This window comes from Pleurodeles waltl, chromosome 1_1 (genome assembly GCF_031143425.1).
Source record: "Pleurodeles waltl isolate 20211129_DDA chromosome 1_1, aPleWal1.hap1.20221129, whole genome shotgun sequence".
In the NCBI taxonomy this organism is placed as follows: Eukaryota; Metazoa; Chordata; class Amphibia; order Caudata; family Salamandridae; genus Pleurodeles; species Pleurodeles waltl.
The window spans coordinates 759,275,926-759,300,339 of NC_090436.1; positions in this window are offsets into that span (position 1 = coordinate 759,275,926).

A 24,414-nucleotide genomic window follows, 5' to 3' on the forward strand; every position below is an offset into this window, starting at 1 on the left:
ATATTTTGTCCTACATTTGTCCCGTCATATAAGGGGTGGGGTGGGAGGTTGATGTTTAGAGTGTTTAGTTAAATGTGATTGGTAAGCTTAGATTAGGGTAGTTAGGGCCAGTTGTGGGTAATGTGTAGTTAGGATAGGTTAGGTTAGTTAAGATGTTTCCCCTAGTTTTAGTATCCTTTATTACTGTTAAATAAAGTTTTAGGTACTCCTTTACAGTATGTGTCACATGCTTGGGGATCAGGGCTTTGGCATGGGTGAACAGTGTCAATTTAGTATTTGCATTTGTGTTCCATCCTGCATCCGAATCCCATTATTGACATGGTTATTCACAATTCCTAATGTGCAGTCACATTTGGCAGCTACACCAAAGCTACTTCTCTATGCATCTGCTATCCATTGCACCCACCAATCAAGGTTACTATGGTTCCCAATGTGCTGTGAAGTTTGGATGTGTTTTTAAATCTCTCATCGTTTGAGTCCTGATTTGGAATCTTGGGCACTGTGGTACGTCTGCTTGCAGCCTGATGATCATGTGAACCCTGATAATCTGAGTGATGTTATAATCTTATGCAGTATTGTATACATAAATCACACCTATCAATTCTTTCATTGGACTCCCAGTTTACATATTTGTCCATACACTCGTACACATCCATTCCTGCTCTATGGTGTGTGTGTGTGATGAAAGTTTATAGTCAGATGTCACATACATAAAGATTGTCTTGAAGGGAATCTTGGCCATATTGATTTTCAGCTTATACATACCTTGAAGCAGACTTTTTCAGTCCAACACAGCATTATACTGTTTGTTTTCAATTTACTTCAGAAATAAGCCTCAGGAAGCGCAGATCATGATACATTCCAGACCTCAGTGCATAGTTACCAGCCCACAATATTTCAACACAGTTGTATTGACATTCTATGGCCATTGACATGTGACATACATCACTAATCTCCTACACAGTTTATGTGTCACATTACACAGAGACAAAGAGGTTGTGTAAGTGCTATTTATTTTAAAGTGCTGTAGTGCAATAATTACATAGTCCAGGATTGTGAGTCCATTAGTGTGACACCTTCTATTGTGATGCAACACAAGTGCAATGGGACATGTCATTGGACATGCTGGGGTGAATTGTCATACAGTGCAACATGATTTGCCAATGAGGTAGTGAGAGACAATCACAGAGTATAGTGTCAAGATAAACAGTGTGCTGGAGAACAGTGCATGTGACCAACTTTAGCAAGACTGGCATGTTAACAAGCACAGTACCTAGGATATCAGTGCCCATGTGGCATGGACTGGTGCTACCGGGTACTCCTACGGGTGAAGGTGATCTGTACCACGTCTTCATCTTCTGATGTGTGTGTCGTCTCCTCTGCCCTTGGTGGTGGTGGGTTTGAAGGGGCAACACACACTTCAGTGTTTGAAGACGTGAAGTCAGAATTCCCGGTAGCTGCCAACTGTGAGGCTATTAAGGACATTACTGCAGCAAGGAGGAGCTGCTGGTTCTTGAGTATAGCAGCTACCTTTCTGTGGTAGGCAGCCAGGTCAGCCCTGAGGGGGTCATGATTGCATTTGTGCATGCAGTGAAAGGTTTGGGGTGCCAGGTGTTGTGGCAACTCCCTTACTGCTGTTGTGAATTCCCTTACTCTTTGTTGTAGTCCTTGCAGGATGGATGTTAGCACTTGCATGGCTGCTGCTTGTTCTGCAGATGACATCATGCACTTACGCATCCCCTCAAGGCTGGCTGCATATTTTGCATCCCCACCCGCACCTCCTAGGCCATCTCCCGCTGTACTCCAACTACAGTCCTCTCAAAGGTGGTACCTGTGTCCTCAAAGTCCTCAGCTGGGTTGGAGCTGGCAGGTTGTACTATTGGGGTGGTTGGTGGCTCCTCTGTGATGGCTGCTACTTCTGTGCTCCTCCTTGCGACTGAAGTTGGGGTCTGGAGGGTTCCAAGGACATCTTGGAGGGTCTGCTGGCTAATGTTTGTCAGCTCGTCATCCATGTCATCAGCGAAGTCCAGGACAGGCATATCCCCAGGAGATCCATTGTCCTCTGCAATGTGATATAGTACAATTAGTGTGTCTGTGTTGTGGCATTTGTAATGTGACGTTACTGACTTCCCTTTGAGTGGAACATTGTAATCTTGGTTCCTGTTCATTGTTTCTGTCATTAAGATTAGCATTCTCCCAGGCCTATGCCCCACCTGCATTTCACATGTAGTGTGGGCAGTTTGGGGAATTGTCTGCGTCACATCCTCTAGGTGTAGGTTCTGTCCAAATTGTATGTTGCCACCTTCTTGTTCTACTCAACCCTCCATCTACTTCCATTATCATGGTGAGGCCTTGCACTGGCTGTGGGTGTGCTGATGCCACTTGTACCACACTTAACAATCTGGAACTGACCCAATCTCAGATATTTCACATCCACCTATATGTTGCTGAGACCTAGCATATACTATGTATAGCATTGGCATGGCACGATACAGGTGTCAGCACTGGTAATGTGTAATGCTGATGCTGGGGAATGTGTGCTACATTGGATTGCACTGATGGTCCTGGCACTGTTCCATTTCCTCTGATGACTGTGCAGGTATGTTTAACTAGCTAGACACATATGTCCTCACCCTCAATGCTGTTGTCTTAGCAGTATGACAGTTGGGATGTTGCAAGGTGGCATTGAAGCTATTGTAACACAGGCATGGGGTAGACCCTGAAATGTGCAGCATGGGTATGACATTACTGCTGTCTACTTCATAATGTTAATAATAATACCTGATGTTTACTGCACCTATAGGCATGAGCATTTGACATGGTTTGCACTTTGTTAGGAATTACAGCAGATTGATAACATTGTCATCCTGAACCCTCTATTTTGGGTGTGTTTGATCCATGGGCATATAACTGCCATTAACTACTTGACCTGCACACACAGCACAGGTGGTAGTGGCAACTGTTGTCAATGTTAAATACCACTTGCAGATATGGCCTGAGACTGGAAATTGAGCCCTACTTCATGTAGCGACAATACCAGCTGTTGAGTAACCGCAGGCCAGTTTTACATTGTACCCTACCCTCCTGGACTGTCTTTGCCTTTCCAACAGCCTTAGCATGGCAGAGTACCCCCATGCAAAGATTGTTGGTGTAGTGTTGTGCTGTGCCCCAGGTTTCCCCTGCGCAGCCCATGCACCCGTGCCGTGCCACTTTGCCCTTTCCACTACCTGATTATAATGGCTGACATGTATTGTGTAGTAGGTATGTCCCCCCTGCTTACAGTTAACATTTAGGCATTTTCATCCCCCATGCAACTTACCCTGCATCTGTGTGGTTTCCTGGTAGTCTGCGCTGTCCTGTCCTTGAATCCCTGTGACGATCTCCTCAGGGATGACAGCTGCCACCATCTCCTCCATGTGGCTAAGGGCCTCCTGCGATTCTGGACTCCCACATCCAGTCTGCAGTGCTGCCTTCCTGTTCCTTGCCATCTTTTCCTTGATCCTGCGCTTGCAGTCATGCCAGTGTTTCTTGCCCTCATTGACTGTTCTCCCTACTTCAGCCACACTGTTTATCTTGTCCACAATTTGTTGCCAAATTGCCTCTCTCCCCCCCAATTGGCAGTTCTGAGGTGACAAAAAGTAGATGCTGGTGTTCCGTCACCTCTTTCGCCAGTATTTCCTGCTCCTCTGCACTAACCCAGCACCTCCTTTTCTTCTTCTCCTTCTCCTAGGTCTTGTCTGGGTCCTCCTGGCTGGTTCTTGGTCGGTTGCAGTCTTCCTGGGGTCTCTCATGGCTTCTGGGATCCATTTTGGGGCTCCTTTGCACACTTTGCTGTGTTTGTGCCGCTTTTTGACACTATTGTGGTGAAAAAAGGCGAGTACCTGGTTTGCAACGCCGTAAACCAGATAAAAGTCATTTTCACTGCGTTAACGCTGTTTTTCTTTATGACGTGGCGCAATGGTTTGAGTAAAAAAAAAAATGACTCTAACCCGTGGCAGTAGCCGGCGTTAAACTTTTTGACGCAAAACTGCATCAGCGCAGTTTTGTGTCAACAAGTATAAATATGGCCCTACATACCCTTGGAGAACTGCACACTGTTAACAGCCAGTGATCCCACTTTCCTAATGCACTTTGTAACATTGGTTAATACCACATTCCTTGGATGGAGAAATGCAAGAATGCATAGTTCAATGCCGAGTGATAGCACATGCAAAAGCAGTGTTATAGTAAATGATGCTACATTCCTTGAGTGAGATGCTGGGCGCACATCACTCGAGATATATTGGGATAGTGTATATTAATTTGGAAAACATTAAAATAAATTATGCACAGCATTAACTGTAGATGCTCTGCTGCATTTTGGGCGGTAAGCAGCTGCTGAAAGTTTCCCCTCAGAGGTAATAAATGGAAGGCCACTCTTCCATTTTAGCTGCTTTGTTTTCTCCTAATTCATTTTGAGCACCATCACACATTGTCAAACAGTTCCTAGGAAATTGCATCTTCAATCAGTCAAGCTGTTTACCATTCTCCACTGAAAACGTCAGTTTTCATTACACATTCATCATTGCCTACCAGGAGCTTTACGCGTATACAAACATCACCTGCTCCATTCAAATTAAATTTGAAAGACATATTAACATTAAGTTAGTTATTCATTTAGCTTTGGTGATCAGAATCATGCACCCAACGTGCAAGAAGTTGGAAGAGAGGCTCCCTGTTGACTATACAGAATAAAGTGTAATGAAAAATGAGGATTACATTACTGGCTGCGTACATTTTTTAAAAACCAATTTTGTTTTGAAGTTCACTTCGAAGTTTGTGTGTCATCTTAAAAATACTTTACATAAAACGCGCCAGTTCTCGCCAATTTCTATATATGCCTCACGCGCAATTCACATTTAAGAAAAACAACTCTCTGCCTTCTTGATACGCTTCATTTAGTTTGTTTAAAACAATCCAGAAGCGTTAATGGAAAAGTAATATACGGAAGATATTTGCTCGACGGCAAAAAATTCATTTGAATTATGTAATATTTGGAAAGGTTGGTGCTAGAATACTACAATTGTGTGATGATAGGTCATTTCCAATACCATGTTCCTTGAGTAATTTTACTTAAGGGCCACATAAATCCTGCCACCCATCTATAGAGGAAGTTCCTTTTGCAGAAACTAGAAATTTCTGGTGAACAGAAGAATTCCTCTGTACTCTTCATTTACCTCGTGTCGCTGAGTTACATTATATGCTATGGTATTAATATTTATTAAACACGCATGCGCACAGCTTCTTGGTGTTGTCTGAATGGCACATTATATGATACAAAGTTTCAACTGGTAAAATATACTTTGACTCTGGATTGGTTTGCTTATTGTTGAACGATTGGTATTAGCTGTCTATGAGGAGGTGTAGTAACTGTACACCACTTCCTATGTGGCACACAGTCAATGCACATGCACATGCCAGAGCCTCGTTGCCACTGTTGAGGCAGATATGATAAATAAGAAAATTATTACTGATTTATATGTTGTTACTAATAAGAAAATGCATAGAGAAATTAATCGTAGAAAAATAATGTGCATGTTTGAAAAATGTGCCCTCGGGGTATGATCACCATGTGTACTTAAATGACTGAAAATGTGCGAAATAATGAAAATATATAAGAAAATGTAGTAATATGTCATAATGAGGCGCATAACCCCTGTTTTGTATTATTAAGTTAGCTGAACTAAAGGTCTAGTTCCACAGGGCCTCGCACACTCTGAACATGAAGAAACCGGACGCCTTGCAAAGAACTGGAAACCGCAGAGTGCAGCCTTGACCCGTTCGAAGTTCAAGTCACTTAGCTAGAATTTTCTGCAATGTACCGGCGGACAGGAGATGATGAAGACAATTTGATACAATTATGTGTAGAGCAGGCTAAATGTACTTTCCCAGGACTTGAACAATAGAGGCTCTGACTGGAGAGCCATGTGCAACAATTTTGATACCCGAAGGGCCGGATGATGAGGGCATCGCATGAAGAACCAATCCATTTCTTGTGACTTGGAATTTATGAAAATTTGTAGATTTGGCAAACAAAAACTATAGGTTATAGTCATATCTGCTGACTGACTGACCAATTAGCAATTAGGGGGATGGACTGGGAGACCATAATAAAAAGTAATGACAAAGGGGCGAGAAATCAGAATTGCAGGGAGAAAATTTATGACGTCAGGAGATGCTGTCTGAGGTGCTGATATTGGGTTCATACTCTGTGAGCCTGATTTGTAGCTGACTGATTGATGACCTGAAGATGAAGACTGGCTTGTTGCTGATCCATCTTGGATAGGTAGCTATGAAAATGTGACTAACAATTTTTATGCCTTATCTTCTAGGTACTAACTGCGCTGTTCTCATTTAGGTAGATTTTTCCAAATTAATGTTTTCTCTAAAAACAATTTGCATGAAGACCCACATGCTAATGCCAATCTTGGTTAGGTAGGCTGTTATGGGTGACGTTGACGGTGACAAATGAATGACAAACTTAATTGCTGAATTACATTATTAATGCTGGTATTCATAGCTTATGGCATTCAATTGTCGCATATGTCTTCTTTAGGAAATAATGTCTTTTAACTAATGAATTAATAAAGAGTTGATTTGAATAAAGTTGAACTAACAGATGATTTAGAATTGTAAGCAATAAGGAAACAAACATTGTTAACTCTTATTCTGAGGAGTGGTTATTCTTGATTAGTATGATTTAAAGTTGTGTTTTCATAGAGTGTTTCCTTGATTATTGATGTTAGTTATTGATTTAATAGTCACTCTATGACTAGGATACTCCATGCGGTTCAAAAGATTCATCGACCTACACACGTCCCCTTGTAAGTTTACTTACTAAGGACTAGGCGCGCTAGCAGTTTTTGGTAGCAGAGTATGGTTTAAAGTTGTGTTTTCATAGAGTGTTTTCTTGATTATTGATGTTAGTTATTGATTCAAAAGTCACTGCATGACTAGGATACTCCATGCGATTCAAAAGATTCATCGACCTATACGCGTCCCCTTGCAAGTTTACATACTAAGGACCAGGAGCGCTGGGTGCTTATCCATATAAGTAGTAAATTTGAAGTTAATGCAGGAGTAAAGGTAGTCTCTTGTTTGTCTACGGCCCATGGAAATGGTGTAACAGCCCTTTGCAATAGCAAAGGCACGAAATTTATTCACATATGATTAGTATTACAGAAGGGCCATACAAAGATCTATTTCACCTAACTTTGGCCCTCATTCTGACCCTGGCGGTCTTTGACCGCCAGGGCGGAGGACCGCGGGAGCACCGCCGACAGGCCGGCGGTGCTCCAATGGGGATTCTGACCGCGGCGGTAAAGCCGCGGTCGGACCGGCACCACTGGCGGGCTCCCGCCAGTGTACCGCCGCCCCATTGAATCCTCCACGGCGGCGCAGCTTGCTGCACCGCCGCGGGGATTCCGACCCCCCCTACCGCCATCCAGATCCCGGCGGTCCGACCGCTGGGATCCGGATGGCGGTAGGGGGGGTCGCGGGGCCCCTGGGGGCCCCTGCAGTGCCCATGCCACTGGCATGGGCATTGCAGGGGCCCCGTAAGAGGGCCCCTACATGTATTTCACTGTCTGCTGCGCAGACAGTGAAATACGCGACGGGTGCAACTGCACCCGTCGCACAGCTTCCACTCCGCCGGCTCGATTCCGAGCCGGCTTCATCGTGGAAGCCTCTTTCCCGCTGGGCTGGCGGGCGGTCTGAAGGCGACCGCCCGCCAGCCCAGCGGGAAAGTCAGAATTACCGCCGCGGTCTTTCGACCGCGGAACGGTAATCTGACGGCGGGACTTTGGCGGGCGGCCTCCGCCGCCCGCCAAGGTCAGAATGAGGGCCTTTATGTTCATGGTATAGCTTCAGACTGTTGAGCCATATGAATTTGATACTGTAGTACTATGTTGTGCTGTGGATGAGCTTCCATAAAGTCTAAACTATAGTATTGTTATTAAGAAAACAGGTGTCTGTGAAGACTGCTCTGCTTTCCCTTGGTTGCTTTTCACTGGCAGTAGGGTCCACCTCAGAGAAAATTTCATGTGGTGCATGACCAGCAACCACAATGTAAAATTATAGGCAGCAGCGGCTCCTCCGCTATGGCGGAGGAACGTCACACCCCCCCACCCCCACGAGCAGCGGCAGTTGCAAAACTTTTACACTAAAACCATAATAAACTATGGCCCATACTTAAGCAGTTGTGTGTCAATAAACTTACCACAAGCTAATACCATTCCCTAGCGCCATCTGTGTGCCATATTTATCATGTTTATAAAATGACGCACAATGGCGCTAAGGAATGGTTAGTGTAAAACTACTGTGACATGCCATAAGTAACAATTACACTAATGCTGCAAAAGTGGAGTTAGAACTTTTGCAGAACATTTTTTGATGCAAAATAGGTTAGCGTCATATTTAACAGCATTAGCGTTAAAAAAAATGCGCAAGCAAGAAAAACAGTTTTGGAAGACAAGATGGAGAATGCAGGCCAGGAGAGACCCCAGGGAAATCCCAATTAGCCAAATACCAGCCAGGAGGGTCGAGCAAAGTTCCAGGAGAAGGAGAAGTGTTGCTTTAGTGAAGAGGAGAATGACATCTTGGTCAGAGAGGTGACAGAGCATCAACACCAGCTCTTCATCACCTCAAAATTGCCAATAGGTAGGAGAGAGACCATATTGCAGGTTATAGTAGATAAAGTCAACAGCGTAACAGAGGTAAAGAGGACTGTCACTGATTGCAAGAAGCACTGGCATGATTGCAAGCACAGAACTAAGGAAAAACTGGCCAGGAACCAAAAGGCAGCACTGCAGACTGAAGATAGAAGTCCTGCACCCCAGGAGGACATGTATGAGCTGGAGGAGATGGCGGCAGAGATCATCACGGAGGACCTGGTCGATGGAATCTCAGGACTGTGTAGACTACCAAGAACTACCACAAATGCACGGTAAGTTGCAGGGGGAACTATCTGGAATCTCACAAATAGCAGAAGGGGGAGGCATAGGACACACTCATTGATTGCAAGGGGGTTGTATCATGACACATAGGGCCAGAACAAAAAGGCCCCATCGCCAGCTAAGCCCCACTTTACGTGACACTCTGGTGGTGCTATGCACTCCAACATATACACAACGTGGTCTTAAACCACTTACTGTGGCTTCATACTACCTTGTAAATATGGCCCCTACACTTGCAGTGCTTTGCCTGGAAGGGGCATGCAATCAGTGTGGCTCTGGCTGTGCCACGCCAACACCCATTGCATATTGTTGTTGCCCCAGATCCAAGACAACATGTTCACCAGAGACTGTGACTAAACTCAACGCCATTGCAGGGGTGTGGCAGGATAGTGCGACAAGACAAAATGATTTCCATCCTCCTCGTGATTGCTCTTCTCATGTGTGCTGCATCCTGCAACACACATAGAACTGCCACATTGCCGTAATAGATTGTTTATGTGCAGGAAGGGAATCCTTGCTGCATTTAAACAACATGTTGCCTCAATGCAGGCACCCATGCATTATGGTGTAAGTATGCCTGCATTGCTGCAGGCAAAGCAAATCTGCGCAGTGTCTGGGGAAAACACAGGAGTGTGCCATATTCCAGAAAACACAGCGCCTTCCTGTGTTTCAAAAGTGGCGCAGCACGATGCAACTGTTACTTTCGCTACACCAAGCTGCACCACTTAAGTAAGAATCAGGGCCTCAGTGTTCAAAATGTGGAATGCAACCCCACAGGGTGACCCAACAACAACTTTCACACACCTCCATGCACCATTTGGTAATGGGCACAAAAGTGAACTCATCGACATATGGGGCATGTCTGCAATCATCATTTGTGCTGCTGTACTAATAGCTTAAATTTCACCACGTAACAAGGTTGTCTGTGCTGTGTGAATGGTTGGTGTTGTGCATAAAGAGACACCTTCATGGGTAAGAACTGGCACAAGTGGCATCAATGTTGCACTTGGGGCATGATGTCACTAGCCTGTAAAGCAACTGTACCATCATACAAATAATTGCTCATGTCAATACAAGCTGCCCATTCCACTTGTGCCACATTAACAGCCTCAAATTGTATGCATTGATCCACATTGTACATCCTTACACCAACATATGCCTGTGGTAGACATGCTGCATGCAAGGACATATCCCTAATGTAAGAACGGGCAAACTAATGGGGCTGACAATCCATAATGGTTGCACTGTGCTATCCAATCAGCTCATGTGTGGGGCCTGCTAAAGGCAGATGACAAAGTAACACAAGCATTGTAAGCAATGGACCTCCCATTGCCTCGCTAGTGCCATTATTCATAAAGCAATGCAGTAAAGCACCAAAACAGTGACAACACTCATTACACTACTGTGGGAATGTCCACCATAGTGAATAGGAAGGTAAATGTTGTGCTACCATGGTGTCAGTGGCAGGGGCAAGTGGCCTGCAAGGAATAGGGTGGTGTGGGATCAATGCCCAAAATGCCTTGAAAGGTTGCCCCATGTGTGATGCACAATGCAACACATAATTAACAACTACAACCTGGGGTCTATAACATGTCACTGAGCTTCCATTAGCAAGTACATGATGATCCATGTCAACAGCCACTACAGTCAAAGATTGACATTTCATGATCTCACTGCAGTGGATGATGCCTTATCTCCTGCCGACCTACCTGTCCTGGGATTTTACAGATATCATGGATGACCAGCTGCCGACCATCAATGAAGAGACTCTCCAGGATGTCCTAGATTCCTTCCAGACACCACCTCCAGTCGCCAGGAGGACACACAGCATTGTGGGCTCTTCACATGAGCCACCCAACTGCCAACACACAGCACCAACCATTCCTTCCAACAGTCCTGGACTCCAAGGACCCAGATATCACCTTTTGGAAGACAGTGGTAGGAGTCTAGCTGGAGCTGGCCAAGCAGGTGCCTGTGCAGATGGAGACCATGGCAGGCAGCCTAGAGGAAGTGCAGAGGTGCCTCAGTCCAAATAAGGACAACTCAGCTGCCATCAGAGGCACCCACTCCCTACTATGTGGACTGCAGCAGGTCCTGGCCAACACAGCTGCTGTCATGAGGCAGAGGCTTCAACAATTGCCATCCCAAAGTGGCAGCAGCATGATAGATAACAGACTGGGGGCTATACAAAATACCCTGGATTCCATACAGCAGGAAGTGGCCTCCATCAGGGAAAACATGGCTGCCTACCACTGTGATGTTGCTGCGTGTTGAGAAATCAGCAGTTCCTCCTTGCTGCAGTGATGCCTTATGTTTTTCCACAAATGGCAACTGCCGGGACCTTTGATTCCACATCTCTATCCCCTGATGTGTGTGTGGCCCTCTCAACTTCAACAACAGCACCACCAATGGCACAGGAGGCACCACACACATCAGAGGATGAAGATGTGGAAGGAACAACATTCACATGGAAAACCACCCGGTAGCACCAGTCTGTGCCACATGAAGAGTATCTTCTTGGTTCTGTGCTTAATATCATGCCAGTGTTGTGACAGCTGGTAATGTGCCCTCTTCACTCAACCACTGTTGACTTATCTGCTCTCAATGTCTACCTATTGTCAATTTGGACACCTCCTCACCAAAGCACACTTCTTCTGCCCATGTCTCATGACATTTTCCTCACCCTTGGACTCTGAATGTACAGCAAATGGCACAGGATCTCTCATGGGGTCTGTGAACTGGACATTGTATTGCATTGGAAAACACACTTGCACATATAAATAAATCTCCATATTCACATGTCTCATGTCAGCTTTTACTGTGATTCCTCAACTAATATAAATGTATGCATTCCATGAAGCTATCTGAATGAGAACACAACCTAATTCTATGTGTGGCTTACTGTCAGACACAAAGCCACACTCTAGGACTCTATCATGAAAAAGGTAATTGTTGGTGTTATGGGCTACAACCAACTTACAGAGCCTTAAAAGCATGTATTGAACAGATATCCAGGCAAGCTGACATATGGCATATATGGGTCAGAACCAAGTGTCTGGAATTTACCCAGATGAGAGCACCAGTACAAGTAATATGTGTGGAGCAGAAGGGGAAAATTTGATCTGTGATGGATAGCTGCCAGGATACATACCCCAAATAAGTTTAAGTAAATGTACCACACTTTACAAGATTATTTCTGACAGACCTCAGCGTTGACAGTTCAAGTTCCATACTTACCTGTCAAAGATTCCATATACATACACAACACAACGTAAATGTCAGGAACTGGGGATGACAAATGTTTATGCCAATGTTGCAGCCAATCTGACAGCTCATTGGTCATAGGTGATACAAATAGTCATACACGTAAGTCAATACAGAAAGCATATCCTAAGGCATTCCTCTAAATTGGCCAGAGCACACATAAGAACACCCAGACACTCAATCAACTTAGACACCTGATTGTCTAAAACTAACAGGATGTATTGAAACATTAAAACAACACCCTAATAAAACCTAACCTAGACACTATCCTACACTAAACTAATCTATACTAACTTATCTAAACGTACCCCTACAGCTATCTATCCTAACCTAAATGTATCTTAAACATTTACCGCCACACACTAAACATTGCCCCCCATCCCACTTAAGAGACAAGATTCAAATAGGACAACATAAAAAACAGCTACATATATACTAACTTAACCTATATCCTAAACAAATAGTTATTTATTTTTCTAAATTTTTTAATGATTGTCTTTGGTTTTTGTATTTTTGATAAACATAGAACCTGATACACACGCCCCCATCCAGCCCCCAAAACAAACAAAAAATACTAAAACGAACCCCCCAATCATACTTACTCTATCCTACAACTAACTTAACTTATTTAACTAACCTATCACTACTCACCTAAAAACCATTAAAACTGATAACAATATACAATGGGAGAAGGGAAGGAACTAGGAACCTGTACCTCCATGATATGGCAGAAACGCTCTGCACTAATTTCAAAAGCACACTTCTGTGTTGTGGTCACAGTGGCAGCTAAAGAATGAGGAGAACATGGCATCAAATACTGCATTTCGTAGAGGTAGAACAAACATGCAATACACACAGCATCCTCATATGACACATGCTGTCCACCAGACATTTCACAACAATGTTAATTTGCAATTCAAGACTTAACTTCCTACCTGCCATCTACGGAAACATGTACATGTAAATGGGTTAACGGCTATCCATTGTTGACCATTAGGGCCCAGAGGTAAGTGGAGTAGTGCCTCCTTGCGCAACATTTGTGTCATCATACTGGTGAGGATCAACTGGCCCAACAAGTCCCAAATCCCTGTGCCATAGTCACAAAGTGGAACAATTCATGCATTCCATCAATTTGACACCCCTTGCACTACATCAGACCTTGGCCAGGTATCATAGATGCAAGGTGGGGTTCACCCGGTAGGGGGACAGGCAAAATAGCACTGGGAATTCTAAGGAATGCCAATGTATCATTCATGTGTCCTTGGGTTAACACCTGCTCAGGGCACGCAAGAGAGCACACCATTGCTTACAATAGGCCTCTATGTACAGTTCAGGGTTAGTGCCCATATTGTTTGCCCTAAGCCTGAACAGTACATCTATATTATCTACAGATTTTATACCTATTGCCCCTTACCCTGCGGTATGGTGAGCAAAACATCTTATGCGGCGGACACAAGAGTGTTCACTGCACTGGGTGAAGCTACAGTATTCCTTCTCATTGAACTACCTGGGCATATGCATGTTTAACATCTCTTAAGTACCAGCTATACCCTCAGCATCCACATTCTATACACATGTGATGTGACTAAGCTGACTCACAATTATCTTAATGGGTACAACTTGTTGGTAAATCTGCACACATCTAGTTTGCAACAACCCCTAGACATGTCCCACATCCAACTGAAGCAGAGTTTTATTCTCATTGTGTACTCAACTGACTGTTGCCCAGCAAAATAAGGCTCCTTGCACGGCCACTGCCTCTCTTCATTTCTGAAGAGTAGCGAGGCACCGGTGGTGCAAGTGTCTCCTTCAGAAGCCCCAAAGAGACCTCAACAAATGAAAATCATCTGTACCATTTCCTGAGTTACTTAAAGCAACGCGTGGCACACAGTGCTGTAAAAAGTGCTGTGACAAATATGTTGGCAACAGGCATGCTAATCAGATAAACAGCACAGCTGACACATATTTTGACTGACATCACTGTGTATGTGGGCATGATTTCCTTTTCCTAACAGCCACAATTCCATAGCAGCACAGGTTTGCACATGTGCAACAAACAACTTAATCTACCTCCTCAACATTACATCAGCCATGATGTAAATATAATAACTCAGATGATGTCATCTCATTGGTCACACATGACATTTCAAAATTGCATTGTAGATATCATACCCTCTCACACAAAACCTGGGATTGACACCTGTTACGCACAAGGACACTAGCTGCATCGGCGTATTCAAACTAGGACACCTCTCTAATTGTGTAGGGTGGAGGCCCACCTGCAAGACATGAGAGGAACACATAGCTTAGTGATTTTTGAACATTTATGTGCATGGAAAACTGTAACACATTCAACTTGTTAAGCTGAGTAAGCAAGTCAACTTTGTGTTAGGACTCAACAACTGCCAAACATTACAATTCTGTCTGTAAGACAAAGGGCCAGATTACAGAGGCCCTGGCAGCACCAGAGCATCACTTTCCCTGACTCTCCTGTGGTGCGTTTCTCTGCACCACATGTACAAGGATCTGTTATGCAGTGTTTTGTAGTGTAACACCTCCATGTACATATGGGGAAGCATGACACAGTATTCTGCATCAGAGCGGCATGCAATGAATGTTGTAGTGGCCGTCCCATTGTAACACTCATTACTTTTGAAGCTGCCCCAGATCTTGAAGACATCTTACTTGTTGCCAGCACCAAAAGACTAACAATAGCCCAGGGGTGGTGTAAGCATAGCGAAGTGTTGAGGAATGCATTGCTACATCCTTGTTTCTTGATTCTTATATGTGGGTGCCATTTGAAGGCAGACAAAGTAGAGGTAATATGCCATGGCTGTTTGCTTATGTGCACGTAGGTGTCCCTTTCTGCACATTAACAAAATGACATGACAGATGTCTTGACACCACTATGTGGGCTGCATTCTGCAGCTCATATAGAAGTGGCATATTGCCATTGTAGACAGTTTATGTCCAGGGAGGGATACCTATCTGCACATAGACACTCCCCTCGATACAGACACACTGGCACTGTTTTCCATGTATGCCTGGGTCGGCGCAGGCGGCTGAGTTATGTGCCGGTGCAGGCGTAGACGCAGGCCTGCCCCTTACTCTTGGTAATACGTGGCTGGCCTGTGTTACAAATTCAGCACAGTGCTGATGTTTTTGGCACAGCACTGTGATGCACCTGTTTCACACATATGTGGCTCATAGTAATCACACAAGAACATGCACAGATTTAGGTGGCAGACATATGTACATGTTTCAAATATATATATATATATATATATATATATATATATATATATATAAACATATACATATATATATATATATATATATATATATATATATATACATATGCATATATATATACATATGCATATATATATTTATATATGTCTATGTATGTATATATATATATATATATATATATATGTATTTTTATATATATATATATATATATCTATATATATATATATATATATATATATATATATATATATATATATATATATATATATATATATATATAACAATATAGGGGGACAGGATACTGGCCATTGGCTAAAACATTGACTCTTGTAGTTGATCTATGTGAAGAAGCAGCCAACCACTCTGATGCTTGCCTGTTTACATACACAGCTCCAACAAATATCTATATCTTGTGTGTGCCATATGTAACATATGGCACACCATGGTGCATGTCAGGACACTGCAGTTGGGAATCCTGTCAGTAATGTTGCACTTGGCATGTTTGGCACCATATAGGAATATGCTACACATGCAAAGTAGAAATTGTCTTCTTGATGACAAGGGAACAGTCATGTAATCAACCAGCCTTAGGCGGATACATAAGTTGACTCCAGTGAAGGAACAGTGTAACAAAGTTAATGTTGAGGCTATATTTTTTGGGTGCCACCTACAGCAGGAATACATAGCTTCCATTCCTCATGCCTGTTTCTGTCATCATGTGGCACCAGCCTTTCACACTTCCACAATGCTTTCACTTGTCAAATATTTTACAGTAACCTCCATTGTCAACATACCTGTAAACAAAACTTTGACACAGATGTAGCATCATGAGGTAATCACTCCTGCATATATATGTGTAAATGTCATATAATTCTGCACACACAAACCCATGACTGACAATACTCCTGTGTCATGTTTCTCGTCACTTCAGCTTTACTTACCCCATTTACACAGTAGTAATGACCATGATGGACATGTACCTTTGTGCCTATGAATGATGTATCCTTCCATCACTGCACATGTGTGACTGATATTTGATACATTATGGGGTATATGTGATACACAGTGTACACAAAGAGGAAAGTGCAAGTAGTCTGCACCCAGTGCATAGCTAAGCTCTCTTAAATGCTGTTTGATAAGGGACGAAAGTTCCTGTTCTGAACCTTTACAAAACATGCTGCAGTCACTCTTTTATCCCCCTGTCATACACATGCAAATGAGGAAGTTGCATTGGAAAAGGGGGTACTTACCAACTGGTCCACCAATCTAAATCACCAGGTGATCCAGTAGATCTCGCTCGTGTGCAATGAGGTCTGCAACAGTGTTTGATTTGGTGGTAGGGGGCACAATTCCAAAAATCCACCATAGGTGGTGGAGTACTGTAAGACTCTCCATTCTTGGCTTGGTCTCCCTCAACTTTTTCCCTCTGTTCCCCGGGTTGTTGATGTGTGCTGGACTCTGTTGTTGCTGTCTTTGTTACTCTGGGCACTTTACCACTGCTAACCAGTGCTAAAGTGCAAGTGCTCCTATACAAAATGAGTATGTAATTGGTTTATCCATGAAAGGCATATTTGATTTACTAGTAAGTCCCTAGTAAAGTGAATTAGAGGTGCCGAGAGCTTGTAAATCAAATGCTACTAGTGGGCCTGCAGCACTGGTTGTACCACCCACATAAGTAGCTCTTTAATCATGTCTCAGACCTGCCATTGCAGTGTCTGTGTGTGCAGTTTTTAACTGTAAATTCGACTTGGCAAGTGTTCCCACTTGCCAGGCCTAAACCTTCCCTTTCCTTACATGTAAGGCGCCCCTAAGGTAGGGCCTAGGTAGCCCCAAGGGCAGGGTGCAGTGTATGGTTCAGGTAGGACATATAGGCCCTCATTATGACATTGCTGGCAAGTCCCGCTTACCGCCATACCGACTGCCGCCAACATACCGCGGCGGATAACCGCCAAGCATATTATGACACACACATACTAATCCGTCACTATACAGCCACACACACAAGTCTGACAGACCAAAGGTCCGTGATAAACTGGTGGTATCCAAACCCACACGTTACGCCAACAGAACTACAGCTACAACATTATAACCCACGAATCACTGCGGTTGACATTCAATAGCACTAAACCATTGGCGGTTCATACCACTGCGCTCAAAATACACGCATACAAAACAATACCACATTGGACAATTAAAACTACACACACCTGACACATATACCACTATATAACACACACCCACATTACCCACAACCCTTCACAACTAAAAACAAGTGCCACAAGAGAGATAGCAAGGCCACAGTCAAGACCACAGCCACACACCCCCATTACCTGTACACCATCCATGCACCTTACATCACACACCCCAACACATCACCCCACACACCCTCACCCACACCACTCACACTACACCCATGGCACCACAACGACACCCCAGGTTCTCAGAGGAGGAGCTAAGGGTCATGGTGGAGGAAATCATCCGGGTAGAGCCACAGCTATTCAGATCACAGGTGCAGCAGACATACATTGCCAGGAAGATGGAGCTATGGCGGAGGATCGTGGACAGGGAGGGTCAACGCCATGGGATAGCACCCACGAATTAGGGATGACATCAGGAAGAGGTGGAACGACCTACGGGGATGGTGCCTTCCACAGCAGCAAGACACCAAATAGCTGTACAGAGGACTGCGGTGGACCCCTCTTCCTCCCCCACAGCAAACAATATGGGAGGAGCAAGTCTTGGCATTTATGCATCCTGAGGGCCTGGCAGGAGTAGGAGGAGGACTGGACTCTGGTAAGTCAATTCTTTACTACTTTCACCCCCACTACCTGCATGCCATCACATACCCTCACCCTCATTCTCATCACTCCACCACCTCCCACACATCCCATCATCGCAACCCACCCATCCCAATACCAAGCCCTGCATGCAACACCAATGGATGAACACCCATCACAGAGCTGCATGGACAACTATCAGCACTGCATGCACACTAGAGACAATCACCTTGCCCACTCAATAACAACTCACACAAAGGCCAATCTGCCAGGGCAACAACAACCATAGAGGGCAACACACCCATGCACATGATGTCACACGCAGAAACAATAACACTGCATTTACACCCCGACAGGTCCCCCAGCCAAAGTCACCGGATATGAGGTGCCAGAAACATCCAGTGCCCTCCAGAAGAGGCCCACAGTGATGACAGAAGCTCTGGACATCTGGATCTGGATGTCCAACCTGGCCTTTCATGGATCTCCGGACAGTCAGTTACCCAGGTACAGTCACACACCACCACAGAGCCTCCCCCCTCAGGAAACACCAGCACAGCACCCACCCAGTGGGCCCATACCTCTGTCCCCAGGACACGTCAATCAGTAATGTGTCCACCACTACAGGGACCCCAGGCCACCCCACAAACACAGGATGACCGGGGACCTGGGGTTAGTGGCAGTCGGCAGATGGTCCAGGGGACAGAGGCACAGGACAACAGGGAAGCTGGGAGGGCTGCTGTGCGAAGGGGGAGTACAGGCCCAGGGAACAGAACCTCCAGGAGGCACTCACCACGATCCTGGGAGCCAATCAACATTCCCAGGATACGCTGGGCCAGATCCTGGACAAGATGCAGGAGAACCATTGGCTGCAGGAGAGACAGTACTTGGGGATCAGGGAGGACTTGAAGGACATCAACACCACCCTGATCACCAATGCAGGGGTGCTGGCAGACATGGCCAATACTATGAGGGAGGCAGTGGCACACCACTGGGCCCCTGACACTAGCCGAAACAATGAACAGCCCCCCACCTCCGCTGCCACTAGTGGACAGGAGGGCCCGCCACAGGACCAACAGGCCACCAGCACCCCTCCCCCTGCAGAAGGAAAACGACCCTTCTAGCATTCCCTGCGATCCAGGCAGAAGCCAAATACTATTGCCAAGACCCCCATCAGGAAATAAGACTCTCCTGAATGTCACCCTTGTGTCCCACTCTGTCACCCTGTCCACCTTGAACTGCCATTGCCCCCCTTCCTATGCCCCCTTGGACAATGCACCTGTGATACAAATAGACTGGACTCTATCCTGGACTTTCCTCCACCCTCAGTCCATTTCATAACCCCCTCTACTTCTTAGCACTTAAATAAACACACTTTGAATAAATACACGTATGGAGTATGCCAAATGATTTAAGTATGCATTGGTTTAACCAGGTTGAAACATTGCAATTCAACTGTACAGTAATGTTTACATAGGAAAGACCTGTAGTTGGCTGCACTGAACACACCAGGAGCGATAGTGGGGCACCAACATCTGAAAATAGAGATGCCAAAGGGTACTGTGAGTTGCCATAGAAGTGGTAAATCAGCCTGCCAGTGACAATGTCAAACACAAAACTGTCAATTAAATGTGAAGTTACACTGTCTTACCTGTGTGTCATTGGAAGTATTGACAAATTATTGCACTTCTGTTGTCCTCATCCTCATCCTCTGCCTCCTCATCATCACTGTCCACAGAGTTCACTGCTGCCACATGACCATCTCCAGCCTCATCCTCCTGCAGAAAAGACACCTGGTGCCGGAAGGCAAAGTTGTGCAACATACAGCATGCCACGATGATCTGGCAGACCTTCTTGGGTGAGTAGCACAGGGATACATCTGTTAGAGGGAGGCAATGAAACCTAGCCTTCAGGAGGCCAAATGTCCTCTCTATAATTCTTCTTGTTCGCCCAAGTGCCTCATTGTAACGTTCATCTGCCCTTGTCCTGGGATTCCTCACAGGGGTCAGTAGCCATGAGAGGTTGGGGTAACCAGGGTCACCTGCAAATATCGAGGGGCAACTTAACCCTTAGGGCCCACCTCATGCCCATACACCAACATATACTGGGTGGGAACCAGGGCTCACCTATTAGCCACACCCGGTGCCTCTGGAGTTGAGCCATCACATATGGTAGGCAGCTATTCCTCAGGAAAAAGGCATAATGCACAGACCCAGGATACTTAGCATTGACATGGGAGATGTACTGGTCTGCCAGGCACACTATCTGCACAATCATTGAGTGAAAAATCTTTCGATTTCTGAACACCTGTTCATTTCTCTTGGGGGGGACAAATACAATATGTGTCCCACCTATTGCCCCAATAATGTTGGGGATATGTCCCATTGCATAGAAATCAGCTTTCACTGTTGCCAAACCCTCCACTTGGTGGAAAACGATGTAGCTGTGCATGTGTTTAATCAGGGCAGACAACACTCTGGTCAACACATTTGAGAACATTGGCTGGGACATTCCTGCTGCCAAGCCCATTGTCACTTGGAAGGAGCCAGTTGCCAGGAAATGGAGCACAAATAGGACTTGCACAAGAGGGGGGATCCCGGTCGGCTGACGGATTGCAGAGATTAGGTCAGGCTCCAAATGGGCACACAGCTCTGTGATTGTGCCCCTGTCCATTCTATACGTGAGGATAATGTGCCTTTCCTCCATTGTTGCCAAGTCCACCAGGGGTCTGAACATGTGGGGATGTCTCCATCTCCTATTCATCCACATCGGTTGCAATCTATGGGGCAAAAGGGTAAGCAGCAGGTCAGTATCTCATATTTCCAACCACTACACTTCATTGCATGTTGTGATTTAAACAGTATATTGTTGGAGTGCTCCAAATGGTGCTTTTGTGTACTGTGATGCAGTTAGGTGCCATCACCTGCCCCCCCCTGTGCTGTATGGAGGGACAGGTAGAAATGAGGTAATTCCGCTGGTGTTGTGTGCCATTGCGGGAGGCGGTCGAGAACTTCTGTGCAACTCCTCATTGGTTATCATTGGGCCCTATAGGGTACAGTGGCCAATGGTGATGTACGCCAGCGGTGACGGTACGCACCGCCGCGGACATGACTGCCATTTTCTATCTGTTCAATCTTTTGCTACCTGACCTTCTACAGGAGAGGTCCTACACTGCATGTGCAGCTGTGACCTGTGTCTGGAACCAACCATGGCCTGTGTGACTGGGAAAGGGCCCCTGCTTTCACCTCGGCGGAGTTGGATCAACTGGTGGATGGGGTCCTAACCCAGTACGAACTGCTGTATGGGCCCCCAGACCAACAGACGAGTACACAGTGGGAGGACCTGAGACGCTGGGCACAGAAGACGGCAGAGGCCAGCTGGGAATGGCCTCATAACGAGGAAGGGGTGCCCTTCTAAACCTGACCCCCCTGATGGCTGCATACTGGCGGTGGCTTATCCGGAGCTGGATAGGCGCTTGGGGGCATCACAGCAGCCACAAGGGGGTGAGTACAGTGCCCCAATGTACAACTTGCGCGTGGTGCATTGGTATCCGGGTGGGAGATGTTGACCTTTGGGTGCCCCTAGGCCAGGCCTGACATTGCAGGGCAGGACCCATGTTAGGCAGGGTTCAGATGTAAACTTCCTCCAACCAAGCTAGTAGGCATCCACAACTGGGCAGGGGTCTGTGGGTCTCTGGTATGCTGCAATTGGCGTTAGGTGTCCCTGTCCATGGGCTGGTGACTAGCATTGTGACTGGTATTGCATTGCCCAGTGCGTAGGGCTGTTCCCTGATTGTGTGTGTCATGTACACCAACGGTGGTGTTGTTGCCGCCATTGACCAAGTGTATCCTTTGTCTCTCCCCCCATCCTTTTTGTTTTGTCGCCCTGTCCGTCTGTGCATTAGCATCTTCTGGCGGGGGAGCAGAGGCACTGACGACTGAGGGAGCTGCATCCCACAGGACCCAGGATGCCAAATCCACCTACGGTGAGGCCACCAGTGGAACGGACGGCAAGTGGAGCACCACAGCGGAGACTGAAGGGGACAGTTCTGACAGTGATACCTCCTCCAATGGAAGCTCCCTGGTGATGCTGGACACCTCTGTGCCCACCCCAACTACAGGTACAGCCGCTGACCCCCCGTACCAGCACCACCCTCCCAGCAGCCCCTCAGCGTGTTTCACGTGCCCGCTCACCCAGGAGGGTGGGCATCTCCTTCACCCCAGGCACTTCAGGCCCTGCCCAGTTAGCTCTGCTGCCCTGAGTGAGGAGGCTATTGACCTCCTGTGATCCATCTCTGTTGGGTAGTCAACCATTGTGAATGCCATCCAGGGGCTAGCAGCCCAAATGCAACAAACAAATGCATTCCTGGAGGACATTCACACTGGCATGGCAGCCCAACAGAGATCAATCCAGGCTCTGGCCTCTTCTCTGATGGCAGCCAGTTTCCACCCTACCCCCTCCAACTTCCTCTACACTATCCCATTCCCCTCAACACCCCCCCACCTCAAGCACACAGGCAGACCAGCATGCACACAAGATAACACACAAGAGTAGTTCAGACAAACACAAGTACCACACATCATCCCACAGGCACTCACACAAACACCATCCAGAATCAGACATAACAACATCCACTGCCTCCACTGTGTCCCCTCCTCCTCATGTCATTGTCCACCTCCCTCCCAGTTGCGTCTACACTCACACCTACATGCACTACATCCTCATCCACTACCACCACCACCAGCACGCCTATCAGTACACACCCCTCACTGGGAGTCACCACCCCCACTTCCATGCCTATGTCCCCTGTGTCCTCTCCCACTGTGTCTATGCCCCCTCCTCCCAAAGGAGGAGGCACGCATCCAGCCCATGCACCTGCACCCAAACACAGCAGACAGACACCTCCTACAACCACTTCCTCTTCCTCCACTCCCAAACATTCTCCCTCTTCCCGCCCCAATGTCCCTAAGAAGCATTTCCTCTCTACCCTTGACCTCTTCCCTACCACTCCCCTCGTCCTTCAAGTCAGGCCAGGGTGGTCAGAACCCAGGTGAGCACCTCAGCCACCCAGCCCACAGTAGTGTCCACAGCTACTCCAGGTGGGAGAGGATCTTGGGCACCAGGCAGACACACTGAAAGAGTCCCTGCACCAAGTGCTGCAAGGAAGGGCAAGGAGGCACCCCCAGCAGCTTCAAGGAAGGGCAAGGAGGCACCCCCATCTGCTACAATGAAGGGCAAGGTGGCACCCCCAGCTGCTACAAGGAAGGGCAAGGAGGCTCCCTCAGCTGCTACAGGGAAGGGCAAGGAGCAATCCCCGGCTGCTGACAGGAGGCCTGGTGCTGGGACTCATTCGGAGCCCACACCACCAACCATGGTGGTTCAGCCTTCCGAGGATGCAAGGGAAGGGCTGGAGCCACCCCCCACCACTGCCAGCACCGCCACCAGCACAACTGCCAGCACCACTGCCTGCATCAGCAGTCCCAGTGGGCAGCTGTCCGAGGCTGCAGGGGATGGTCTGGAGCCTCCCCCACTACTGCCAACACCATCACCAGCACCACTGCCAGCATCAGCAGCCCCAGTGGGCAGCTGTCCAAGGCTGCAGGGGATGGGCTGGAGCCTCCCCCACCACTGCCAGCTCCACCAGCAGCACCACCATTGCCACCACTGAGCAGCCATCACTGCTGGTGGACAGTGTGTAGTTCTGCATCCATGGGCTATTGTGCTGCCTGGCACCAGGAAATCCTGTGGGTCTGACACCCAGGTGAGAGACTGTGACCTTGCACTTCCCAAGATCTGCATCACTGGGCACAATGTCCACTCCAGAACCAGTGGAGAAGCCATCCACTCACCCCATCCTCCCCAGGAAGAAGCTCACTGACTCATCCCATCCTCCCCAGGATGAAGCTTACTGGGCACAATGCCCCCTCCAGAACCAGTGGAGGTAGTCACCCATTTGAGAGACTGTGGCTTTACACTCCCCAGGAACAAGCTGTGGGCAAACCACCCACTTGAGAGACTGTGGCCTTGCACTCACCAGGACCAAGCAGTGGGCAAACCACTCACTTGAGAAACTGTGGCGTTGCACTCCCCAGGACTAAGCAGTGCACAAACCAATTGAGAGACTGTGGCTT